This window comes from Portunus trituberculatus, chromosome 33 (genome assembly GCF_017591435.1).
Source record: "Portunus trituberculatus isolate SZX2019 chromosome 33, ASM1759143v1, whole genome shotgun sequence".
Lineage (NCBI taxonomy): Eukaryota > Metazoa > Arthropoda > Malacostraca > Decapoda > Portunidae > Portunus > Portunus trituberculatus.
This window is the reverse complement of record NC_059287.1, coordinates 6,410,317-6,421,874: the sequence shown is the minus strand read 5'-3', so window position 1 is coordinate 6,421,874 and position 11,558 is coordinate 6,410,317.

Here is an 11,558-nt window from a genome sequence, read left to right as displayed (position 1 = left end):
GACGCCGGGACTGAAGGCGTTGGATGAGAAGCTCAGTGCAGTTATGGCTGAGGTTGCTGAGCTGAAGACTGCGTTAACATCTCCAGACAGCTTTGTTACAAAGAAATTTACGGAGCTACAAGAAAAATAGACAAGCAAGCGGAGATCATTGCAAGTCAACAACGTTTCTTGGAGATGCTGGACCGTAGGGAGCGAGAGATGAATGTGGTAGTGCTGGGACTGCCTGACGAGGGCGAAGCGCTGGGTGGAGCAGTCACAGACGTAGAAAAGTTGGCGCATCTGTGGGGCAAGATGGAAGTTGGCAGTGTGGACTGTCAACATCGCAGGCTTGGCACAGTAGGTGGTGGAGGGCGTAAGCGTCCTCTGCTGCTCACCATACGCGATAGAGACACTCGTTTGCGTATCCTTGCAAATGGCAAAAAAGCTTAAGACTGCAGGGGATAATTACGCAAGGATCTACGTAAAGAAGGACGTCCATCCCAGCGTGCGAAAGGAGTGGAAGCGACTACGCGACGCTGAGGCGAGGGAGAAGGAAAAAACCCGAGAACGTGGGATGCGTAATCAGACTGGACACAAGACAAAGAAAATTATATCGAGATGATGACGTCATTGACTCTTGGAACGCACAGTTTTTCTAGGAATACCACAGTTTGCCAGGAAAATTAGAATTATATGTTGGAATATTAACAGAGTATGTACTAAGTTAGAAAAGACTGATGTATTTGAAATATTAACTGACTATGACGTTATCGCCTTGAGTGAAACAAAAACATGTTTACCTGTACGTTTACCAGGGTATGTGTCATATCGAGGGAAGTCACTGGGATCTGACGAAAGAGGTGGAATGGTTGTGTTGGTGAAGAACTATCTGAGTGACTTTGTGTGTGATTTTGATGGCAGTATAGGAGATCAAGTATGGTTACGATTTAGTAATGTGGAGGAAGTGCTGTTTGGGTTCTGTTACATCCTCCAAGTGACTCCCAGTACTATTCCCATGATGCATTCGCTGCAGTGCATGAAAAGATCAGGTCGAGGCAAATGAGTAATGCATCATGTGCGAGTAATGCTGTGCGAGACCTGGCTGCGTTGTATGAATTACCAGGTTTTTCATGTTCATACCCTGATATAGAGGACAATAGTAACCACATGAATGATAACGCTGAGTTTGTGTCAACCTTGTGTTTGGATAACAAACTTGTGGTATTAAATAATCTGAAAACATCAAGTAAACATTTTCCAGGTGGCTTGACCTTTCGTAAGCGTGATGCTTGGGTGTCAGAAATTGACACATGCATATTGTCTTCCAAGTTAGTAAATTATGTAGATGATTTTGCTGTATTGAAAAGAGTAAGCCTACCATCTGACCATGCTCCCATTAGTATAACTCTAGAGGCTCCGGGAATCTCCATAGATAATGTGTTGGCAAGAGCAGAGCTGCTTGGTGATCATGCAGCTTTGTATGGCAGGGATGCAAATACCAGCCTTGCAAAGAAACCTATTAACTTTACTAGTATAGATAATCAGAAATTCATCGATAACCTATCGGACGTATGTATTCCCGCTGTAAATGATGACATAAGTATTGCAGTTACAAATATATCTGAGTCTTTATATGTGTGTGCGGAGAGGAGCAGGGTTGCGGTGCCGGGGGTGATGGGAGGGGGTGGAGGCGTGCGTTTGGGGAGGTGGGAAAGGCTGTTGGATGATAGTGACGATGCGAGAGTGTGGAGGGCCATCAGCTGGAAGGGTGAACTTGAGGCCGCGTCAGATAGTGTGGACCGCCCAAGTGATGAGGAGTTCAAGGTGCACTTAGAGTGCATGTTGAATCCTGAGCCTGTCCCGCCACCCCCGCGGGCCGACGCCCGTGTAACAATTCCTGTCTTAGATGACCATATCTCGCTTCTGGAAGTTCAGAGTCAGATTAGAAGGATGAAGGTGGATAAAGCCTGTGGGCCAGATGGTGTCACGCCTGGCATCCTCACCCTGCTGCCTCCCGCTTGGCTCTTAACTCTGACAACATTGTTTAGTGCTGTATTTATGGCTGGTGTGTATCCTGCAGCCTGGATACGAGCTAAGGTTGTTACGATCTTTAAAAAAGGTAACAAGTTAGATCCTAATAATTATAGAGGCATAAGTATAATGAATTCCATTGCAAAGCTATATGACATGATCCTATCTCACAGACTTGACCAGTGGTTCCGGCCTTTCCGTGAACAGGCCGGAGCTCAACGTCACCGAGGGTGTATAGAACACATTGTCTCGCTGCGTATTCTCACTGATACGGCCCGCCGTAAGAAAAGAAGGTTGTTTGTAACTTTTGTCGATTTTAGCAAGGCTTATGACCTGGTGCCTCGAGATAAATTGTTTAATATATTAGAACGTCTAGGCTGTGGCATGAAAATGCTTGCAGCCCTGGTGGCAATGTACAGTGTCACAGAGTCTGTCATTGGCGGAGCTGTTCTAACCTCTACACTCGGAGTGAGACAGGGCTCGCCCACCTCCTGTTTGCTTTTTATTATTTTCATGGATGAGTTAATTAGAATGATCAAGCAGAGGTGTTTACCAGACGGTTTTCTTGGCTGGCTCCATATTCTTGTACTCATGGATGACACTGTGCTTTTAGCCACCAGCAGAGTGGAAATGATAAACAAGGTTAAACTTTTACAGTCCTTTTGCAATAGTCATGGTATGTTAATTAATGAGGCCAAGACTAAATTTTTCGTTATCAACGGCGGGGAAGGAGACGCGGAGCCGCTACGTGTGAATGGCTTGGTTATAGACCATTGCTTCACGTATGTGTACCTGGGGTCGCCCTTCACCAGTGACGGCTCCGTGTCCTCAGCCATCAAGGTGCACGCGAAGACCAAGTTAACTCACGTTGTAAAATTTGTATCTTTTATTAAGAAAAATAATGATGTGCCATATGTTGTTAAGCGCAGAGTGTTTGACGCTGCACTTATGTCCGCGCTGTTGTATGGTTGTGAGTCGTGGTTGGGGGCTGATTTGAAACCGGTTACAAAATTGTATAATTGGGCTATTAAGCAACTTTTAGGAGTAAGGAAATCAACCCCCAACGACGTCTGTTATGCCGAGGCAGGATATCCCTCACTCCCTGATCTGATTAGACTTAGGCAACAAAGGTTTTTAAAAGATGGAGAGTGAGAGGCGTGGACAAGCTGACGACCCTCTAATGTATACAATAGATCTGGTCATGCGAGCAAATACAGTAACGAGCACTAAAATAAGAGAATTCCTTTCTACCGAAATGCCTACCTTGCAGGATCTCATGCGGAACGTACACGACCGCATCTCAGTTTCCATGGGTTCCCGATATGCAGCATACCGCACCATGAATCCAACATTTGCAGTACACAGTGTGTATAAGGAGCGCCACACGGTGAATGACTTGTTAAGAATATCTTTCACCCGTCTCCGTGTGTCAGGACATAGTTTGGCTATTGAGAGTGGTCGGTGGAATAGACGGGGACGCGGTCGATTGCCAGTAGAGGAACGCTTGTGTACCTGTGGTGCTATACAAACCGAACGTCATGTGATAGAGGACTGCAATATTTCCAGTAATGTGAGACAGATGTATGGTCTGAGCTGCATGGAAGCTCTATTTGATGGACATTATGATAATGAGAACTCATGTAAGATAATTAATGAAATCCTTAGTCGATACAAGTAATATGTACCTATATACATATACTAACAATGTGGAGTTATATTAGAAAGATATTTGCAAAAATTTATGTCACCGGTGTCGTGCTTTTATTTTTAAAGTTTTAGTAGATGTTAAGCTTTTAATGTTTCGCGTTTTGATATGTTATTCGTTTTAGTTCTGTAAATGTATCTATTAAACTTTGTTTTATTGCTTTTATATTACCGTTTGTGTGATATTATATCTCTTGTTTTTTTAGTTAGTTGTCTTTTTAGCTTGCAGATGAAGTTTAATACTTCTAGATAGTTTTGTATATGAAGATAAAAAACATTTGAGTATAACCTCTCTTTGTGTGTGTTTTAGCAGTAGCTTGTATCTATCTATCTATCTATCTTTTTTTTTTTTTTTTTTACATTACAAGGGCACTGGCCAAGGGAAAACAAAGTGTTGGAAAAAAAAATCCCGCTGGTTGCCAGGCCCTGTTAAGAGGAAAGTAGGAGAAAGAGAAAACAAAAAATCTAAAAGGAGGGTCCAGTTAACGTAAGAGGTGTCTTGACACTCCTCTTTGAAAGAGTTTAAGTCATAGGCAGGTGGAAATACAGACACAGGTAGAGAGTTCCAGAGTTTACCAGTGTAGGGAATGAAGGAGTGAAGATACTGGTTAACTCTTGCATTAGGAAGATGGACAGAATAGGGATGAGAAGAAGTAGAGAGTCTTGTGCAGCGAGGCCGCAGGAGGGGGAAGGCATGCAGTTAGCAAGTTCAGAAGAGCAGACAGCATGAAAACAGCGGTAGAAGACAGATAAAGATGCAACATTGCGGCGGTGACTTAAAGAATCAAGACAGTCAGTTAGAGGAGAAGAGTTGATAAGACGAAAAGCTTTAGATTCCACCTTGTTTAGTAAAGCTGTGTGTGGATCCCCCAGACATGAGAGCCATACTCCATACACGGGCGGATAAGGCCCTGTACAGAGCAAGCAGCTGGGAGGGAGAGAAAATGGACGAAGACGCCACAGGACACCTAACTTCTTGGAAGCTGATTTAGCAAGAGTAGAGATGTGAAATTTCCAGTTTAGATTTTTAGTGAAGGATAGACCGAGTGTGTTTAATGTAGAGGAGAGGGAAGTTGAGTGTTATTGAAGAAGAGAGGATAGTTGTCTGGAAGGTTATGTCGAGTAGATAGTTGTAGAAATTGAGTTTTTGAGGCATTGAACAAAACCAGGTTTTCTGCCCCAATCAGAAACAAGTGAAAGATCAGAAGTTAGGCGTCCTATAGCATCTCGCCTTGAGTCATTTAATTGTTGTTGGGTTGGGCGTCTGTTGAACGCTGTTGAATAATGCAAGGTGGTATCATCAGCATAGGAGTGGATAGGGCATTGAGTCAGATTTAGGAGATCATTGATGAATAATAGAAAGAGAGTGGGTGATAGGACAGAACCCTGTGGAACACCACTGTTGATAGTTTTAGGGAAGAACAGTGACCGTCTACTACAGCAGCAATAGAACGATCGGAAAGGAAACTGGAGATGAAGGTACAGAGAGAAGGATAGAATCCGTAGGAGGGTAGTTTAGAAATTAAAGATTTGTGCCAGACTCTATCGAAGGCTTTCGATATGTCAAGGCCGACAGCAAAGGTTTCACCGAAGTCCCTAAAAGAGGATGACCAAGATTCAGTTAGGAAAGTAAGAAGATCACCAGTAGATCTGCCTTTACGGAAACCATACTGGCAATCAGAGAGAAGGTTGTGAGCTGATAGATGCCTCATTATCTTCCTATTAAGGATAGACTCAAAGGCTTTAGAAAGGCAGGAAATCAAAGCTATAGGGCGGTAGTTAGAAGGATTGGAGTGGTCACCTTTTTTAGGGACAGGTTGAATGTGAGCAAACTTCCAGCAAGAAGGATAAATAGAAGTAGAGAGACACAGATGAAAGAGTTTGACCAGGCAGTGAGCGAGTTCGGAAGCACAGTTTTTGAGAACAACAGGAGGGACTCCATCCGGACCGTAAGCCTTCCGAGAATCAAGGCCAGAGAGGGCCAGGAAAACGTCTTTATAAAGAATTTTAATTTTAGGGATGAAGTAGTCAGAGGGTGGAGGAGTAGGAGGAATATGCCCAGAATCATCCAAAGTTGAGTTGGTAGCAAAGGTTTGAGCGAAGAGTTCAGCTTTAGAAAAGAAGAGACAGCTGTAGAGCCATCTGGATGAAGTAAAGGAGGGAAAGACGAAGAAGTAAAGTTGTTAGAGATATTATTGGCTAGATGCCAGAAATCTCGAGAGGAGTTAGAATTGGAAAGACTTTGACATTTTCTATTGATGAAAGAGTTTTTAGTAAGTTGGAGAATAGATTTGGCATGATTACGGGCAGAAATATATAGGGCATGAGTTTCAGCAGTTGGATGGCTACGGAACCGTTTGTGAGCCGCCTCTATCATTGACAGCACGAGAACAAGCAGAGTTAAACCAAGGCTTTTTAGCTTTAGGGTTAGAGAAAGTATGAGGAATGTATAGCTCCATGCCAGAGATAATCACCTCTGTTATGCGCTCGGCACAAAGAGAAGGATCTCTGACATGAAAACAATAATCATCCCAAGGGAAATCAGAATAGTACTGCCTTAGTTCCTCCCACTTAGCAGAGTTAAAATGCCAGAAGCACCTCCGCTTAGGCGGGTCCTGAGGCTGCACTGGAGTGATAGAACAGGTAACGGAAATTAGATTGTGGTCGGAGGAGCCCAACGGAGAGGAAAGTTTAACAGAGTAAGCAGAAGGGTTGGAGGTTAGGAAAAGATCAAGAATGTTGGGCGTGTCTCCAAGGCGGTCAGGAATACGGGTAGGGAACTGCACTAGCTGCTCTAGGTCATGAAGGATAGCAAAGTTGAAGGTTTGTTCACCAGGTTGGTCAGTGAAAGAAGATGAAAGCCAAAGCTGGTGGTGAACATTGAAATCCCTAAAATGGAGATCTCAGCAAAAGGAAAGTGAGATAAGATGTGCTCCACCTTGGAAGTCAAATAGTCAAAGAATTTTACATAGTCAGAGGAATTAGGTGAGAGGTATACAGCACAGATGAATTTAGTTAGAGAGTGACATTGAAGTCTTAGCCAGATGGTAGAAAATTCTGAAGATTCAAGATTGTGGGCACGAGAGCAAGTGGTGTCGTTACGCACGTATGCGCAACATCCAGCTTTGGATTGAAAATGAGGATAGAGCAAGTAGGAGGGAACAGAAAAGGGCTGCTGTCAGTAGTCACAGACAACTGTGTTTCGGTTAGGAAGAGAAGATGAGGTTTAGTAGAGGAGAGGTGGTGTTCCACAGATTGAAAATTAGAACGAAGGCCACGAATGTTGCAGAAATTGATAGTGAAAGTATTAGATGAAGTGTCAAGACACCCAAGGTCGACAGCAGAGGGGCAGTCCGACCTGGGGACATTTATGGTCCCTCCCAGAGGGGACTCTGAGGCAGGGCGTGGTGAAGCCATTATTAAATTTTGATTTGAAGAGAGTGTAAAAGTGTAAGGTGTTGTAGTGTAGTGTAGGAAGTAGTAGAAGTTGTCTTTAGAGGGCAGGCTGCAGCTGCTCAATTGTATAAATGAGACCACAAAGGACTACGATAATAATAATAATAATAATAATAATAATAATAATAATAATAATAATAAGTAAACAGCAGCAATTCGTCAGACGCACGAATCCAATCCATTGAGAGAGAGAGAGAGAGAGAGAGAGAGAGAGAGAGAGAGAGAGAGAGAGAGAGAGAGAGAGAGAGAGAGAGAGAGAGAGAGAGAGAGAGAGAGAGAGAGAGAGAGACTTTAAGACTGATACAGAATTGAATAGAAAAAATGAGAGAGAGAGAGAGAGAGAGAGAGAGAGAGAGAGAGAGAGAGAGATTGGAACAAGCACAGTTACGAGAATCCAATGAATAATAATGACGATAATTTGACATCTGACGGCCGGCGATAAAATTGAGCGAAGCGTAAGTACTGTTGAGCCTGATAGGGACTGTAACTCTCGGTATAAATAGGTACTCCTGGTGGTGGATGGTGGTGGGTGTACTGGCAGGCGTGGGTACTAGCATTGATGGGTACTTTTAACACTCATTGGTACTGGAATGGGTTGGTGTCATGTGGCTTGATACTTGACTCGTGAATGAATGGGTACTTTTTTCCTGGTAATGGGTAGGTATTTTCTACTAGTGTGTTTGGGTACTAGGATGGATACTTTTGTCACGTGTGGGCACTTCTGACACTAGTATGTACTGTTACTCTTGTTTTGGGTACTATGTGTTATGGTACTCATTATATATTTATGTACTCACACTTAATACAACTAAACTGGTACTTCGAACAGTGATAGTTTCTTTTTGGTAAGACTGGCTGCTTTAACACTGCCGGGAGCTCTGACACTACGGAGTAATCTGGATGCATCTGTGTGTATTAATGTACATGCTATAACTTCCCTATATCGAAAAGGGAGCATATTTATCACCAGTAGCAATCAGGGGTGGAGGTCCATTAATTTGGGCGTAAATGGCACACAGAGTCGGCCTGTCATTCTGCAATTGGCGTAATAATGCACTTTCCCCCAAAAGGCTGAATTATTGTACCAGCTTTGTGGCCGCTCAATAACAGATGGCGGTGTCAAGGGAGACTTATATTTTTCTCTATTCAGTTGACTTTTTCCCACTTCAAAGCGTGACTGACAGGTAAATAACGTGTATATACCCAGCTTCATTTTACCCTAATGTCATTTATACTATACGCGTGAGTGGGAGGAGGGATGGGATGGAGACAGGGGTGGTAGGAGTGTGGGGAGCTGGGACGAGAGAGGGAGATAGAAGGGCAGCTTAAGTAAAGGGAGGAATAGCTACTGGGGGATTGTTTAAGAGAGAATAGGGGGATTAGTGGGTGAATTTGGATTGACTGTGAATAGGAGAGACTAGATATTTGGATGAAGGAGAAGAGGAATAGCTGCTAGAGGCGTGACTGGAGGATGAAGAGGAGAATAGAAGGTGTGTGGGGGTGAAGTGGGAGAGGTTGTGAGTGGGACTAGCTAGGGTTGGTACTGTGGATACAAGAAAAGGATAGCTACTAGAAGGCTTGATATATCTAGGAGAAAGGGATAGGTGGAGGATGTTTGGGTGGAGAGAGAAGGAAAAGAGATTAGAAGTAGCTTGAATGAGAAATAGAGGCAGGACGCAGGAGAGGTTGGGAATCTGGGTGAAGGGTGTAGGAATAGCTACTGAGGAGGAAGGAATGTAGGAGTAACGGGGGAATAGAAGTCTTGGGCTGGAAGAGAGGAGTGCCTGGTGAGTGAAGGATGATCTGGTCTGGCTGAGGGGAGCAAGGAGGAAAGAGATTAAAAGTCTGGTAAAATGAATAGGAAATCACGGAATAGGAATGAATATAGTAGTGCGAAGGGAGGATAAAAAGTCTTGTAGGATAGATAGGAGGTAGCAGGTTCGGTGTAGAAAAGACAAAAGAGCGCGAAAAGGGTAGAAAGTCTGATAAAATAGATAGAAAGTCACAAGATAGCAGTGTCTTAGGAGAGAAGACAGGAGGGCGAGAAGATAGAGTCTGATGAAGATAGATAGGAAGTCATGGAAGGACAGCAGTAAGAGGAAGAGAGATAGGAAGGAGAGAAGATGATAGAGTCTGGTGAAGATAGATAGAAAGTCACGTGATAAAAATGGAAATAGAAGATAAATAGTAAGTTAGGGGGCAGCGATACCTTAGAGATAGGAAGGAGAGAAGATGAGAGTCTGGTGAAGATAGATAGAAAGTCACGTGGTAAGAATGAACATAGGAAGAGAAGATAGAAAGTCTTGAAAGATAGATAGTAAGTCACGAGGCAGCGATACCTTAGAAGAAAGACATAGAAGGACAAAAAGAAGATAGAGTCTGAATATAGATAGGAAGTCACGTGGTAGCGATGCCTTAGGTAGGAGGAAGGGACACTGGAGAGCAAGAAGAGGATAGAGTCTGGGTAAGATAGATAGGGAGTCACGGGGTTGGGAGGAGGGTTAAGGGGCTGGTGGGTGCAGGATGGACTGGCCTGGGTGGGAGAGGCGAGGCTAGGCCGGGACACCTCATACGTTGCTTGTGTTTTATGGTCCAAATCGAGGCGGGATTTACTGCCTTCCTCTCTGAATCTATTTCCCTCCCTGCCAGCGAGTGTGTGTGAAAAGGGTAAAGAGAGGAATAAGGTGATATATATGCAAGGACACACACACACACACACACACACACACACACACACACACACACACACACACACACACACAAACTTCGTAGTGTAGTGGTTAACACGCTCGAGTCACAATCGAGAGGCCCGGGTTCGAGTCCCGGTAAGCGGCGAGGCAAATGGGCAAGCCTATTAATGTGTGGCCCCTGTTCACCTAGCAGTAAATAGGTACGGGATGTAACTCGAGGGGTTGTGGCCTCGCTTTCCCGGTGTGTGTTGTGTGCTGATGTGGTCTCAGTCCTACCCGAAGATCGGTCTATGAGCTCTGAGCTCGCTCCGTAATGGGAAAGACTGGCTGGGTGACCAGCAGACGACCGAGGTGAATTACACACACACACACACACACACACACACACACACACACACACACACACACACACACACACACACACACACACACATTGTTGGTGTTGTTGTATTTTACTGGTGCTTGTAGTTTTGTGGGTGATGGTTGTTAGTGGTGATGTTGGTGGTGATAGTACTAGTAGTAGTGGTAGAAGTGGTGGTAGTAGTAGTAGTAGTAGTAGTAGTAGTAGTAGTAGTAGCTCTTGTTGTTGTTATTAGTATTGCACCTTTTCCTCCTCCTCCTCCTCCTCCTCCTCCTCCTCCTCCTCCTCCTCCTCCTCCTCCTCCTCCTCCTCCTCCTCCTCTTCATTCTCTTCCATCTCTTCCTCCTCCTCTTCTGTTGTTATTTGGCTTTGCTTTGTATTCATCCTCCTCCTCCTGCTCCTTCTCCTGTGCTAATAATGCCAATGATAAGACCTCTAACAACAACAGCAGCAACATAAACAACAACAACAACAACAACAGCAGCAGCAACCTTAGTCTTAGTGTTGGTAATGGTGGTAGTAGTTGAAGTTGTAGTAGTAGTAGTAGTAGTAGTAGTAGTAGTATAATAACGATAATGACGATAGAAATAATGATAGAAACAAGAGCACGTGTAGTATTGGATCCGCCACGCAATTTCTACTAAGAGTCATCGGGTTTTTGATTAATGATTGAAAAATAACACTGCATTTTTGTCGCCGCTTGCCAGCCTTTGTCTTCTCTTCGTTCATATTTGTTTTTCTTAGTTCTCCATCTTTCTCTCTCTCTTCCACCTTTAATCTTAATATTTTCTCTTGTTTGTCCATTTTTTATTATTTTTATTCTATTTTACTATTATTCGTGTTATGTTTTCTTTTAATTTTATCTTTTCGTTATTTATTCTGTTTTACTTCATTTCTCTTTTTTTTTTTTTCGTCCATTTTGTCTTTTTTTTTTTTACTCAATTTTAGTCTTTTCTCTTTATTCTACTCTTTCTCTGTTACTTTACATTATCCATCCTTTCCTTCTCTCTCCCGTCCTTTCTTTATCCTCAGTTGCTATTTTTATCATGTCTTTTGTTCGTTATTATGCATTGTCACAATTTTCTTTCTTTTCCATCCTTTTTTCTCTTTTCTTTTAGGTTTTGTTTTCTTTCCATTGTGTGTTTTCATTTGTACTCTTCGTTTGGTTTGTGTTTCAGTTTTTGCGATTTTGTTTTCCTTTCACTGTTTTTCTTTTAGCTTCCTTTCGTTTTTTTCTTCATTTTTCTCTTTCTTTTCCCTGAATCTCGTTCCAATCATGTCCATTTCTTTCTTTTTCACTTTTTTTTTCCTCCCACAGTTCGGCTTTTCTTTCTGTA